The following is a 12,458-nucleotide window of genomic DNA, read 5'->3' as shown; positions in this document are numbered from 1 at the left end:
ATGACTGTTTGGAAGATTCATAGGAATTACGTCCTGGAAACTTAGTTTCTGAACACTGAAAAATAATTGTTTCAATTTCCTTTTTTCATGATAAGGAGTGCACAACAGGTCCGATTTTGAAATAGGATTTGCTACATCCTCCTGGGTTAATAAAGTTCAAAAATTTCCCCTTATTTTGTAAAACACTTCGTTAAAAATATTTCCACACAAATTTTTGAAAATACAAAAACAATTTATAATTTTTTCTGAGTTGATTGGTATGTGTAAAATATTTTTTATAAAATTGTGAAAAATACATAATACAGATTTTTTCCAATAATTGAATATAAAATGAACGTTTTGATTTCGAGCAGAAAAAAAATAAAATTTAGTTCACCACGATCTAAATATTATACTTGATGTAGTTCTCCAATAATTTCTTGTTGTTTCTTTTTATACCCTTCACCTTCGTGAGAAGGGTATATAAAATTTTGTCATTCCGTTTCTAATTTCTATAATATAATTTTCCGACCCTATAAAGTATATATATATATTCTGGATCCTTATAGATAGCGGAGTCGATTAAGCCATGTCCGTCTGTCTGTCTGTTGAAATCATTTTTTAGAGGACCCCAGATATCGGCGAGATCCGAATTTTCAATAATTCTATTAGACATGCTTTCGAGAAGATCGCTATTTAAAATCAGCAAAATCGGTCGGTAAATTACGGAGATATGAGCAAAAATCCGAGACAACCTCTGAAAATTTCATCAAAAAATGTCATATTTTTTTCACGCTTTGTTAAAAAAGCAACAACAACACTGTATATTAGAAAAAGATGTACACGTGTGTTTGTAGATGTATTTGGTTTTATTCAGCTGTGTATTTTTTTGTATGTTTGGATGCTGTTGGCGTCATTGCGTTATTATTTTTGTTTTTCTATGTTTTTCGTTATGTATGTTTAGATGTCTGTTGGTTTAGATGCCTTGTGTATTTTGTGTTTTATTCCGTTTAGCGTTGTTGTTGTTGTTCTTTTTGTTTAGTTTTTGATGTAATAATAATGTAGTCAGGAAAAAATTTAAAATTTATAAAAGATGATAAAATACACTATGGTGAAGGGTATATAAGATTCGACACAGCCGAATATAGCACTCTTACTTGTTTATTGAAAAATAATTATTATTTTACATCATGGACTAGAAAATTAAACATTTTTGATAATATTCCGTACAATATTGAAATTGAAGAGCTTATTGCAGTAACTCGATAAGCCGTCCACCATCACAATTCGTTTTTATGTGCCTTTTGAGTTGCTAGGAACCATATATATTGTACCTAAAAAGATTATTAGCATACTATGGTAAATTGGCGATTTAAGGGTCTTGCCTCTTTTTCATTTTTAACTATTTGTAAAAATTTATTTCATAAACTCGATATGCCTCATATATTTTTTACACTTTTTAAGAAAGTCTTTTATAATGTTGAATATAAAAGCGGAATTGATAATTTTTTATGTTGTTGTCATAAACCAAGTAAGATAAGTATCATTCTACTAAGAAAAAATTATTTTGGTCATAATTTCAAGAGATCTAATTTTTTGAAATTAAAGTGGCTTACCATGTTACTGCAGAAAAGTAATTTCATTTGTAATTATGTTGCTTACCAAGTTCTTGCTGATTGAAAAATGTTCGATTGCAAAACATAAATAAATTTAGCTTGTAAATTAACTTTCATTGCGGCATATCCAATAATCTTTATAAAACATGTCATAATCGTCAGCTTATATAAAAGCTTTACGCCTGTTACATAAAGTGCATATCGAAACCTCTTTTGAACAATGAACTTGAAATTTTAGTCTGAATATTCAGTTTAAGCCCCAAACAAATGTGTTTTGTCATTCTATTTAAAATATTTTTTCCCATGCCCTACTACAGGACTTGACTTTTACTGCAGATTAATTTAGCTATATTTAGGGAAATTTATTAATTTATTTATATTTAGACAAATTTATTATAACTAACAAGTAAGAGTGCTATATTCGGCAGTGCCGAATCTTATATACCCTTCACCATAGTGTATTTTAAACATAATTGATCTTACAGTCTAGTTAATAAAAACATTAAAAAAATTTGAGTCGATTTAAGCCGAATGTTTCGGCGGCGGCTCAAGCAACTAAATATAGTTCGGCGGCTAAGCTCCGACTCGAAGCCGGTCGACTTCGACCTCTGATTCATTGCTGGTAAACATTGACGAGACCAAGGTATATTAATTTTATAAGGTAGAGTCATCGGCGAATTCAGAATACCGAGCGAATTGGTTATATTTTTTTTATATGTAGTTTGACTTGTGCCTGCACTTGAAGGCGAATTGGCTGTCAGGGAAAAATGTCAAAAACAGCTGACAAATAAATCAAAGCGAATTTTTGTTAAACAAAAAATGTTTATAAATTTGAATCTGTTAGTAATTTAATTTGATGTTTTTAAAAATAAAACTAATTTCGTGTAGTATTATTATTGGTTTTAAAACTTAAACGAATTTAACAGCATAAATTTTGTCTTTAATCACACAATTTCACTTTAATCACAAATTTGACATTAACAAAATGAAAACAAAGTTTGACATTTACAAAATGTAAACAAAGTTTGACATTAATTCTACACCACGGCGAAAAATGAACATAGTAGCAAAAAACGATCAGCTGTTCTGATAACACTACCTTATAATTAATATATCTTGGACGAGACGTAGATTTTGTTTTTGTCTATCGTAAAAAAAATTGTTTTAAAAAGCACTTGGAAAAAATTTGTGTTAGTTTTAAATTTCAAACTTACATTATTCGCATAAAAATTATTGTACAATAACTCACAATCTACTCTCATATAATTGAAAACGTTTTAAATACTTTTTTCTATTCACTAAAAAATATATTTGCAAAACAAAAGGGAAAATTATTTTATTTTAACAAAAAATGCAAATCATATTTGGATTCCAAACATACAAAAAAATACACAGCTGAATAAAACCAAATACATCTACACACACACGTGTACATCTTTTTCCATATACAGTGTTTTTGTTGCTTTTTTAACAATTTTTTGATGAAATTTTCAGAGGTTGTCTCGGATTTTTGCTCATATCTCCGTTATTTACCGACCGATTTTGCTGATTTTAAATAGCGATCTTCCCGAAAGCATGTCTAATAGAATTATTGAAGATTCGGATATCGCCGATATCTGGGGTCCTCTAAAAACTGATTTCAACAGACGGACAGACAGACAGACGGACATGGCTTAATCGACTCCGCTATCTATAAGGATCAAGAATTATATAGTTGAAGTCAAAGGTTATGAGTATCAAATCTTTGCATGTATCGCGATTATTGATCGTTGTACGATTTTAAATGTTATTACAACTTTGTATTTTGTTTCCACTTTCCTTAGCTACGTTACTTAAGAATACATATTAGTTAGATTTATACTAATAAATATATTTTGTTTTATCTCAGAACTTCGACTTATCACTGCACCTGTTTATTCAAAATTTTAAATTGGTCTAAAATTGCATTTTACTTTCAATTTTAAATTTAATTTTGTGGACTTAATTTACTCCCACAAAGTTTCATAAAAATTGGAATGGTAAATATAGACTACTTCGTTTTTTCATGTATGTACCATAAGTGCTTTATAAGAAGTTCCTATAAAAATATTAACGAAAGGACGGAAAAGATTTGTTCGCCCCATAAAAACCTTTTTCTTGAGTTACAAAACATTTATTTTGATAGATATCCCACTCGCATCCCACTAAGCGATCAAAAGGGTTTTAAAGGAAAAGACCTAAGCTTTTTTTGAGAAAAAAATAATAAAAAAGAGTCCATTTTTGGAAAAAAAAAGTAAAAAAGGTTTTTGATTTTTCAAAAAAAAAGTGAAAAATTTTATGTCTTGAGTTACAAAACATTTTTTTATAGATATCCCACTCGCATCCCACTAAGCGACAAAAAGGGTGTTAAAGGAAAACACATAAGCTTTCTTCTGAGTAAAAAAAAATTAAAAAATGGGTCCATTTAAAAAACAAGTCAACAAAATTCAAAAATTTTAAATCTTGAGTTACAAAATATTTTTTTGATATGGGTCGCTTAGGAAAAGACTTAAGCTTTCTTAAAAAATAAAAAGGGCCCATTTTGAAAAAAAAGTCAAAAATGTTTTTGATTTAAAAAAAGAAAATCAAAAATATTTTATTAATTTTTTTCGAAAGATTGCATAAATAGCTATCTAAACTATTTGGGACACCTTTTTCTAAGAACAATAGGTAATAAGTTACATGGATGAGAAAAAACACCTGCATGGCCAAAATGTCAAATTTTGACCGCCTCTAACTTAGAAAGTTCACGAGCGATCTTGTTGAAAAATTGTGTCTGAATTACAATCCAATAGAACTAACTATTTTATCACGATCGGAAGACATCGATTTCAAAAGTTGGTTCACTTGACGTGAAACGCCCCATATACATATTTATGTAAGCATTAAAATTAAATACTAACAAGTAGGGATGTCAAACAGAAATTCCCGATTTTCGGGATTTGAAGATACCGAAAACCGGGATTTTTAAAAATGAAATCAGGGGATTGTTTTTCCGCTAAATTTATACATTACGAAATATTAAATAAGAGAATTTTAATAGTTTTTGATTAAAAAAGAATCAGGATAATAAAATTTTAAACATTTCGGTCTATTTATAAATCAATTTGCATTATTTTTTGAGTAATTTTTTAGACTAAAGATAACTCTACTAACTTACAAGCTGAAATATCAAAAATAAAAAGGGCAATAAATAGGCATAGATGCTATTGGCCTCCGATAAATTTAAGCAATTTATTTCTAAATAACTCATTTTCTGAAATATGCTGTATATTGGGACTTCCCCCAAGCCCCCTGTTTGCAGAGATCCTAATAAAAATTAGAGGATGAATTTACGGTCACATTAAATTTATTTATGCTGAATTTCACTATGACAATAGTCGAATTGTGGACATTAAATAAATTTTTTGAAGGGGGGTCTTTGTAAAGGGACTCAAAATTCAGCAGGGTCTTCAAGGCTAGTATAAAACATAGTTGTGCCACTTTTTGTCGATATACGAGTATATTAAACATAATTATGAGCTACTCTGGGCAAACCCAATATAACCTCCCCACTAAAGTGGTGTAGGGAATAAAAAGGACAATAAATATGGATATGGGTATATCAGAATCTATACTGGCAGTCAACCTGTTAAGAAGATGACGAGATGATAATTCTCTTATTTGGGTAAGAACACACGATATATAACTGGAAATAATGTTGCTGATAACTTGGCAAAAGCTGGAACTACGATGGCTATACTTGATATAGACCAGGTTTGTATTGTTTCTGTAGCGGCATTAAAAACCATATATCCGATATTCAGCACAAGACATGAGTGGTCTATATAAAAATAAATTCTGAAAATCCCGATATCAGGATTCCGTGATTCATTTAAAAATTCCGGGACATTTAAAAATCAGTCCCGATTGGCATCCCCACTAACAAGTAAGAGTGTTATATTCGGCCATGCCAAATCTTATATACCCACCAACAAATCATTCCTATTAATAAACTTTGATATTATCGATCTATATACACGCAGAGAAAAAACATAGTTTGTCATGGTTACAGTAACTAAATTGTGTTCACTTTAACAATATATTGTTATCAAAAACATAAAATTGTTATTTTAATTCTATTTAAACAATATTGCTGTTTTCATGGCAATTAAAAATTTTAGTATGATTTACTCAAAAATAATTATTTTTTCAATAACAAAATAATGATAACAATAAAAACATATTATGTTACTTACAACTATTTAAACTTACAAATAACCATTATATGTTATGTTTCTATATTTTATATAACCATTATATGTTGTGTTGTTCTATGTCTGTTGATACAATAACAAAACAACATTAGCCACATACCTCACACATATTATTTTGTGTGTATGTGTTGTTGAAATAATTCTAATTTGGTTTATAACATTATAAGTATGTATAAGTATTTTACTTTGTGTAGAATAATATAGTTATATTTTGTGGATCAAACTGAAATTTGTGAATCGTGTCATTTATTGTATGTTTTTACTTTTTGCTTTTTAAGAAACTGTAATTTTACTAACTCAGTAATCAGTAAATAAATTTGATTTCGATACATATTTCTTAACTAAATTTTTATCACATTAGATCATAATATAGTCATGTATAACAAACAATACTAAAGTAAATAAAAATATTTTGATAAAATAATTGAACTGTATTTAATCATAATATGATATTTTAAAATTGTAACAATAACCATAATATATTTAGACTACAACAATTTTTTTTCTCTGAGTGTATGTTGAATCATATGTCAATATTAATATGGACATCAGGGAAACATTTGGAAGATGGGCTTTAATAAGAGCTTAATATTAATTTTGTATCAAATTTCATCGCCTAAATCGTAATTTTAAGCACTAATGATAGTTAAAGTAATTTTACTGGAGTGGTCGTTTCGGTAGGAAGATTTCAGTTTCCACAACATTTGTTTATGTTGAATTGCATATATCTACTCGTATTTTTATTAGTCAATTAAGAATCCATACTTCTAAAATTTAGAACGATTTTTGTTCATACAGATATTGTTAAAATCGCATTTTCAGCCAGTAATGAGCTTTAAAGTAATTTTCTAATGGTGACCTTAATAGAGTCATAGGGTAGGGGTATACAAAAACAAGTTTATGTGAAATATCATCGCTGTAGTTGTATTTGAGCGTTACAGCCAGTAAAGAGCGTTACATTCACTATAGACTGATTTCCATTATATTTGATAAAGAGTTTTTTCTAGTACAAAACTTGTTTATATAGAATTTCACTGCTGTAATAGCATTTTTGATTCAGGAATGTGCGTTAAAGGCAATTTATGAAAGGAACCTTGTAGCGCGTAGGGTCAATTACAGACTGATCCTCATAAAATATAGTGGGAGATTTTAGCTAAAACGAAAATAGTTTATGCCGAATTTGATATATACAAATATATGATATTCAGTAAATATAGGTATATGGTTCTTCTCTATTTAATCTTTTAGCTGGCGCTAGAAAAAATTAACTTAAAGTAAAAACCGAAAAATTGCCAAAAAAAAACACAAGTTACAAAAACTCGAAAATTTATTTTTTTTAATTTATCAAATTATTTCTGATTTTAGAAGAAATGAAATAGGGTCCCAAATTGTATAATATAAATATATTTTTCCATGTTCAGAAACTCAGTTTCTTGGGCGTAATTCCTAAGAATCTTCTAATCAGTGTTGGTTAAGAATGATATTTCCGGAATAACATCACTTCCAAGATACTTGGATCTAACTTCGACGAATGCCTGACAATGGCCCCAGAGTTTCACTGTCCTCTCCACATGCTATACATTCGTCTGAATCCGCACGTCCAATTTTGTTATAGATGTGCGTACCATCATACTAACCTCAGACTTGATCATTTTGAGGAGACTTCTCGTCTTGCTCTCATCAGGGTCACCTCACAGAATCTTCGTGGTTCTACCCACCGTTTCATTATTCCAAGATGCCTTATGGGATTATCTTATCCATATTTTTAACTCAGCTTTTGTTGCGTCGAATGGTTTTGCGTTTGTCAGGTTAACTACATCGAGCTCCCTTCCCTTTAAAGCCGAGTGGCCTGGTACCCATAAGCAGTACAACAGATTATTGAAGCATAAGCTAGAATTGGTCTAATTACATTTTATAAAGCCAATTGTCATAGTAGGACTAAGACCCCATTTCATACCTATGGTTTCTCCTACATATCTCCCAGCACCGATGTGCCTTGTTTATTCTATTCTCTATGTGGTGTCTCCATTCTAATTTCCGGTCAAGTATTACACCTAAGTACTTAACTTTGTCTGTCACCGGTATCTTCTTGCCCAGGAAGCAAGGTTCAGTATATGTAGAAATTTTTGTCTTTCTTGTGAAAAGACAGATTTCCATCTTCGCTGGGTAACATTGAGGCCTCTCGGTTGAGCCCAGATCAAGGCCGTATTCAGAGCCTTTACCTTTAAAATTATTACGAAATCGTCTGCATAACAGACAGGGTAAGTCCTTTCTTGGTTAGGGTCCTTAGGAGGCTATTAATCGTGGTAACCCATAGTAAAGGTGACAAAATGCCACCCTGTGGTATACCGCGAAATACCTTTTTCCTAATAGTTATATCGCACATCTCACAGCTTATCCATCTGTTCCTTAGCATGTAGTTGATCCAGTTACGGAGCAGCCGGTTAACATAAAACTTGTCTAGGGATTGGATAAGGGTATCAATGTGCACGTTATTAAAAGCGCCTTCAATATCAATGCATACCGCCAGTGTATACAGTTTGCTATCGAAAGATTCTCCTATTTAGTGGACGACTTCGTTAAAGCGGTTTCCACCGATCGTCTCTTTACATAAGCATGCTGCTTATATTTAAGGTCTTTGTATGGTATACTGCTTTTAACCATGCTATCGACTATCCGTTCTAAGGTTTTAAGTAGGAAGAACGTAAGACTTATTGGTCGATAGGACTTAGGTGTCGCATAGCTAGGTTTGTGTTTTTCAGTTATCAGTAAAGTTTCTTAATTAAACTCAAGTTATAAGTGAGAAAACACAATTAACAAAAACAATAAAACAATGATGTCGGAAGAACAAAAACGTAATATTTTAAGTAAATTGCAATTTTCTGATTTGTTTTGTTTTATTAATTATTGTTTTAAATGTTTATCTAACATTTTTAACAAATTTTCCATTTTACAAAAGTATTGTTTGCAAAAAACAGCTCTTCATTGTTTATGTTTTTGAGTGAAAACTTGGCAATACTAACAAAGTTAACTGAGCTTAAATCTAAAACTGAAAAATACAATAATCGGTTAAAGTCCGCCTAAATTTGTTCCGAGTTTAATCTAACAGCAAGTTAAGTCTAGTTTAACTGAGTAGTAAGAATCCCGCCCTTAGACGAATATTCCAATGTGTTACAAACGGAATGACAAAAACAATATACCCCCATCTTTTTTGATGATGGATATAAAAATAAAACACAAATATGAATGTATAGTCGGGCGTAGCTGACCATATGATACCCTACAGCAGTCAGTATATACGTTAAAAATGGGGATTATTAAAAAAATAAAGCATTTGGTTTGTTTTTTAACTTTATTTCGGAATATTTTTACTTCTATTAAGTCATTTTCTGAAGGGGAGTTTGTATAAAGCACGATCATTACAAAAATCGGTAGTGTCATCTAAAATTCTATACAAATAAGTTTTGTCGACTTTTGTTAACATAATAGATCATTTAAATTAATTATAAGCCAAAAGGCCCTATTTGGGGGGTACGGTTGTATGGGGGCTAGTCGAAATAATGGACCGATTTAAACCATTTTTAATAGGCTTCGTCCTTAGGCCAAAGAAGCGTGTGTGCCAAATTTCATCCAATTATCTTGAAAATTGCGACCTGTACCTTGTGCACAAGGTTTACATGGACAGCCAGAAAATGATTCTAAGCCGATTGGTATACTTAAGGGTGGGTATAGGACGAATATTTTTGTATGTTACAAACATCAGCACAAACCCAATATACCCTCCCCACTAAAGTGGTGTAGGGTATAATAACAATTTAGTCTAGTTAGAGGGAAATCATAACGTTGTTGCATAACAAAAGTACAATATAAAAATTATTGCCAAGTTATTGTAGTATACTAAAAAATTTATATTTGGCTGGACATATTAAATTTTAGCTTGAAACTGGACAAGCACCAAAAAAAGCTGGATAATCCAACCAAGTCCAGCCAGGCTGGCAACCCTAATTACAATATATACATATTTGAATATTCGTATATTTGAAATAATTTAGTTAGAGTCAATATGATTGGGATAAAAAGTGGGCAGACTAGCGTTAGGGGGCGTGGCAGCTCCCATATAAATTAAATACAAAAATTCGTTTATCTTGGAAAATAATACTGTAAGAATCTTAAAATTTTGCACGAATAATTTTAATATCCAATTTAACATTTTGGCGGACTACCCATGAGGGGAGCGGCACTTCCTATATTAATCAAATACAAAAGTTCGTTTATCTGGGAAACTAATACAACTACATTCTAACAATTTTGAACGAATGACTTTAATATTCATAATACTATTATTTAGTATAAAATGTGGGAGGACTAGCGTTAGGGGGCGTGGCACCTCCCATATAAACTAAACACAAAAATTCGTTTATCTTGGAAAATAATACTGTAAGAATCTTAAAATTTTGCACGAATAATTTTAATATCCATGTTAACATTTTGGCGAACTACCCATGACTACCCAAATACAAAAGTAAGTTTATCTGGGAAACTAATACAACTAAATTCTTACAATTTTGCACGAATGACTTTATTATTCATCTGAGCATTTTTAAGAAAAAAGAGCAAACTTTGATCTGGGGGGCTTGAAGCCCCCATTCGTATATCTGAAAATCTATTAGAGTTATAATCTTTGAATTTTACTTGAAAATTTTTTACATTTAGAGTATAACGAGCAAACTTTTAATGGCAACTTTTAAATAATTAAATTTTTTTTATACCCTACACCACTATAGTGGGGAGGGTATTATAAGTTTGTGCTGATGTTTGTAACATACAAAAATATTGGTCGAATACCCACCTTTAAGTATACCGATCGATTCAGAATAATTTATAAGATAATTTGATGAAATTTGGACCAAGCATGTTTTTGGCACAGGGACGAAGCCTATTGAAAATGCCATAATTACTTCAAATATTCTACTATCTCTCTAAAAATTGGCAAAAATAAGTATAAATGACACTGCAGATTTTCGTAAGGATCGGCCCTTATTTGACTCTAGCCCCCATACAAACCCCCCTTCAAAAAATGTCTTAAACGTCTAAAATTGACTTGTAACTATTTGTATCGCAATGAAACTCAACAAAACTAACTGTTATTTAAAAATATATTCTTTTCCCAAATTTACCGATGATCGGCCCATATTTGACCTATATAAAGCCTCATTTAGAAATTTTAGTTTTTTTTATCAATAAATTGCTTAAATATTTTGGAATTATGCTAATATTCAACATAAAAGTTTCTTTATAAAAAATAAAAATGTTTAAATATATACCCATGGTGTAGGGTATTATATGGTCGGTCATGACCGACTATACTTTCCTACTTGTTTTAAATTAGCGACAAAGCAATAAAAATATGAAATCATGATTTAATCTCATAAAAATATTTGAAAAGGTAATGTATGATTTATACTTTTGTGTTTATACAATTGGTATAAAACAAAAACAAAGTAAGATGGAAACAGCTGTTTCGCTTTTTTGAGTTTACATAAAAATACCTGATCTAATGCGACGGAAAGAGCCATACGAAAACTTTGCACTAATAACTTTAACATCCATCAAAACATTTTGGGTAATAAATTGGCGGACTACACATGAGGGGATTGGTACCACCCATATTATTTAAATACAAAAATTCGTTGATTTTGAAATAATATGACAGAGTCCTCAAATTTTGTAGAGGCCACTTTAGTGTCAATACTATTATTTAGGATAAGATGGATTGTCCAGCTTTTTCCAGCATTCTGTATAATCGATTTTCCTGGTTAATTTTTTCTAATTTTTCTTTTTCTACTTTTTTAATAGATATTTATATTTATTAATAAATGAATATGTACATATTTATATAAAAATGAAATAATTCAATGATTTTGTATTCATAAATGATCCAAAAAAATAGAAAAAAATTTTTGTCAGAAAACAATAAACAGTAGATAAGGATTTCATGTTATTTAATTTCTAAAAATAATCGTTTAATGTTGTTTGTCTTTAACTTTCCAATTTAATATTTTCGTTTTACGGGAATTCCTCTTTTTTATTTCTTCTAATTGTTCATGATTGTTAAAAAATAACAGAATTTTGCTTATAATTACGGATAATAGAGGTAATCACGGTTAAACGATGCTGAAAAATTTATGTCAATCCAAATTAAAATTAAGTCGATGCAAAAAAATGTATTTTTTATAATCGAATCACGGATAATCAAGGTCCTACTGTATATCGATAAAATACGGCACAACTGAGTTTTATAGAAGTCTTGATGACCCTGCCAAATTTCATAAAGATCGGGCTCCATTTGATCCTAGCTCCCATACAAAGTCCTCTTCAGAAAATTACTTGAATGTCCCAAATTAACTTATGAAAATTGTTAACATTGTTTATATCACCATTTTTAAATTGTGTTTTACTATTTGTTAAAATTTGTGAAAAGTTGAAAAAGTGAATTAAAAGTGATTTTAAAGTAGTTCGGTCCAAAAACAGTTTTTGTTATTTATATTACGGAGCTCATACCCAAATCCATCGATATATCTTCCGCCTT

At 30.3% G+C, this 12,458-nt stretch overlaps 2 protein-coding genes across 5 annotated transcripts in view; one reads left to right on the top strand and one right to left on the bottom strand.

The window, feature by feature from the left end:
* The window catches only part of LOC111679124 (coiled-coil domain-containing protein lobo), a 776,294-nt gene that overhangs the window by 560,791 nt on the left and 203,045 nt on the right, over window positions 1-12,458 (bottom strand).
* Window positions 1-12,458, top strand: part of LOC111685959 (protein distal antenna) — a 109,182-nt gene that overhangs the window by 11,242 nt on the left and 85,482 nt on the right. The window lies entirely within an intron of this gene.

This window comes from Lucilia cuprina, chromosome 4, assembly GCF_022045245.1.
Source record: "Lucilia cuprina isolate Lc7/37 chromosome 4, ASM2204524v1, whole genome shotgun sequence".
In the NCBI taxonomy this organism is placed as follows: Eukaryota; Metazoa; Arthropoda; class Insecta; order Diptera; family Calliphoridae; genus Lucilia; species Lucilia cuprina.
Note: the sequence above shows the minus strand (reverse complement) of the source record. Positions and strands in the feature narration are given on the sequence as shown.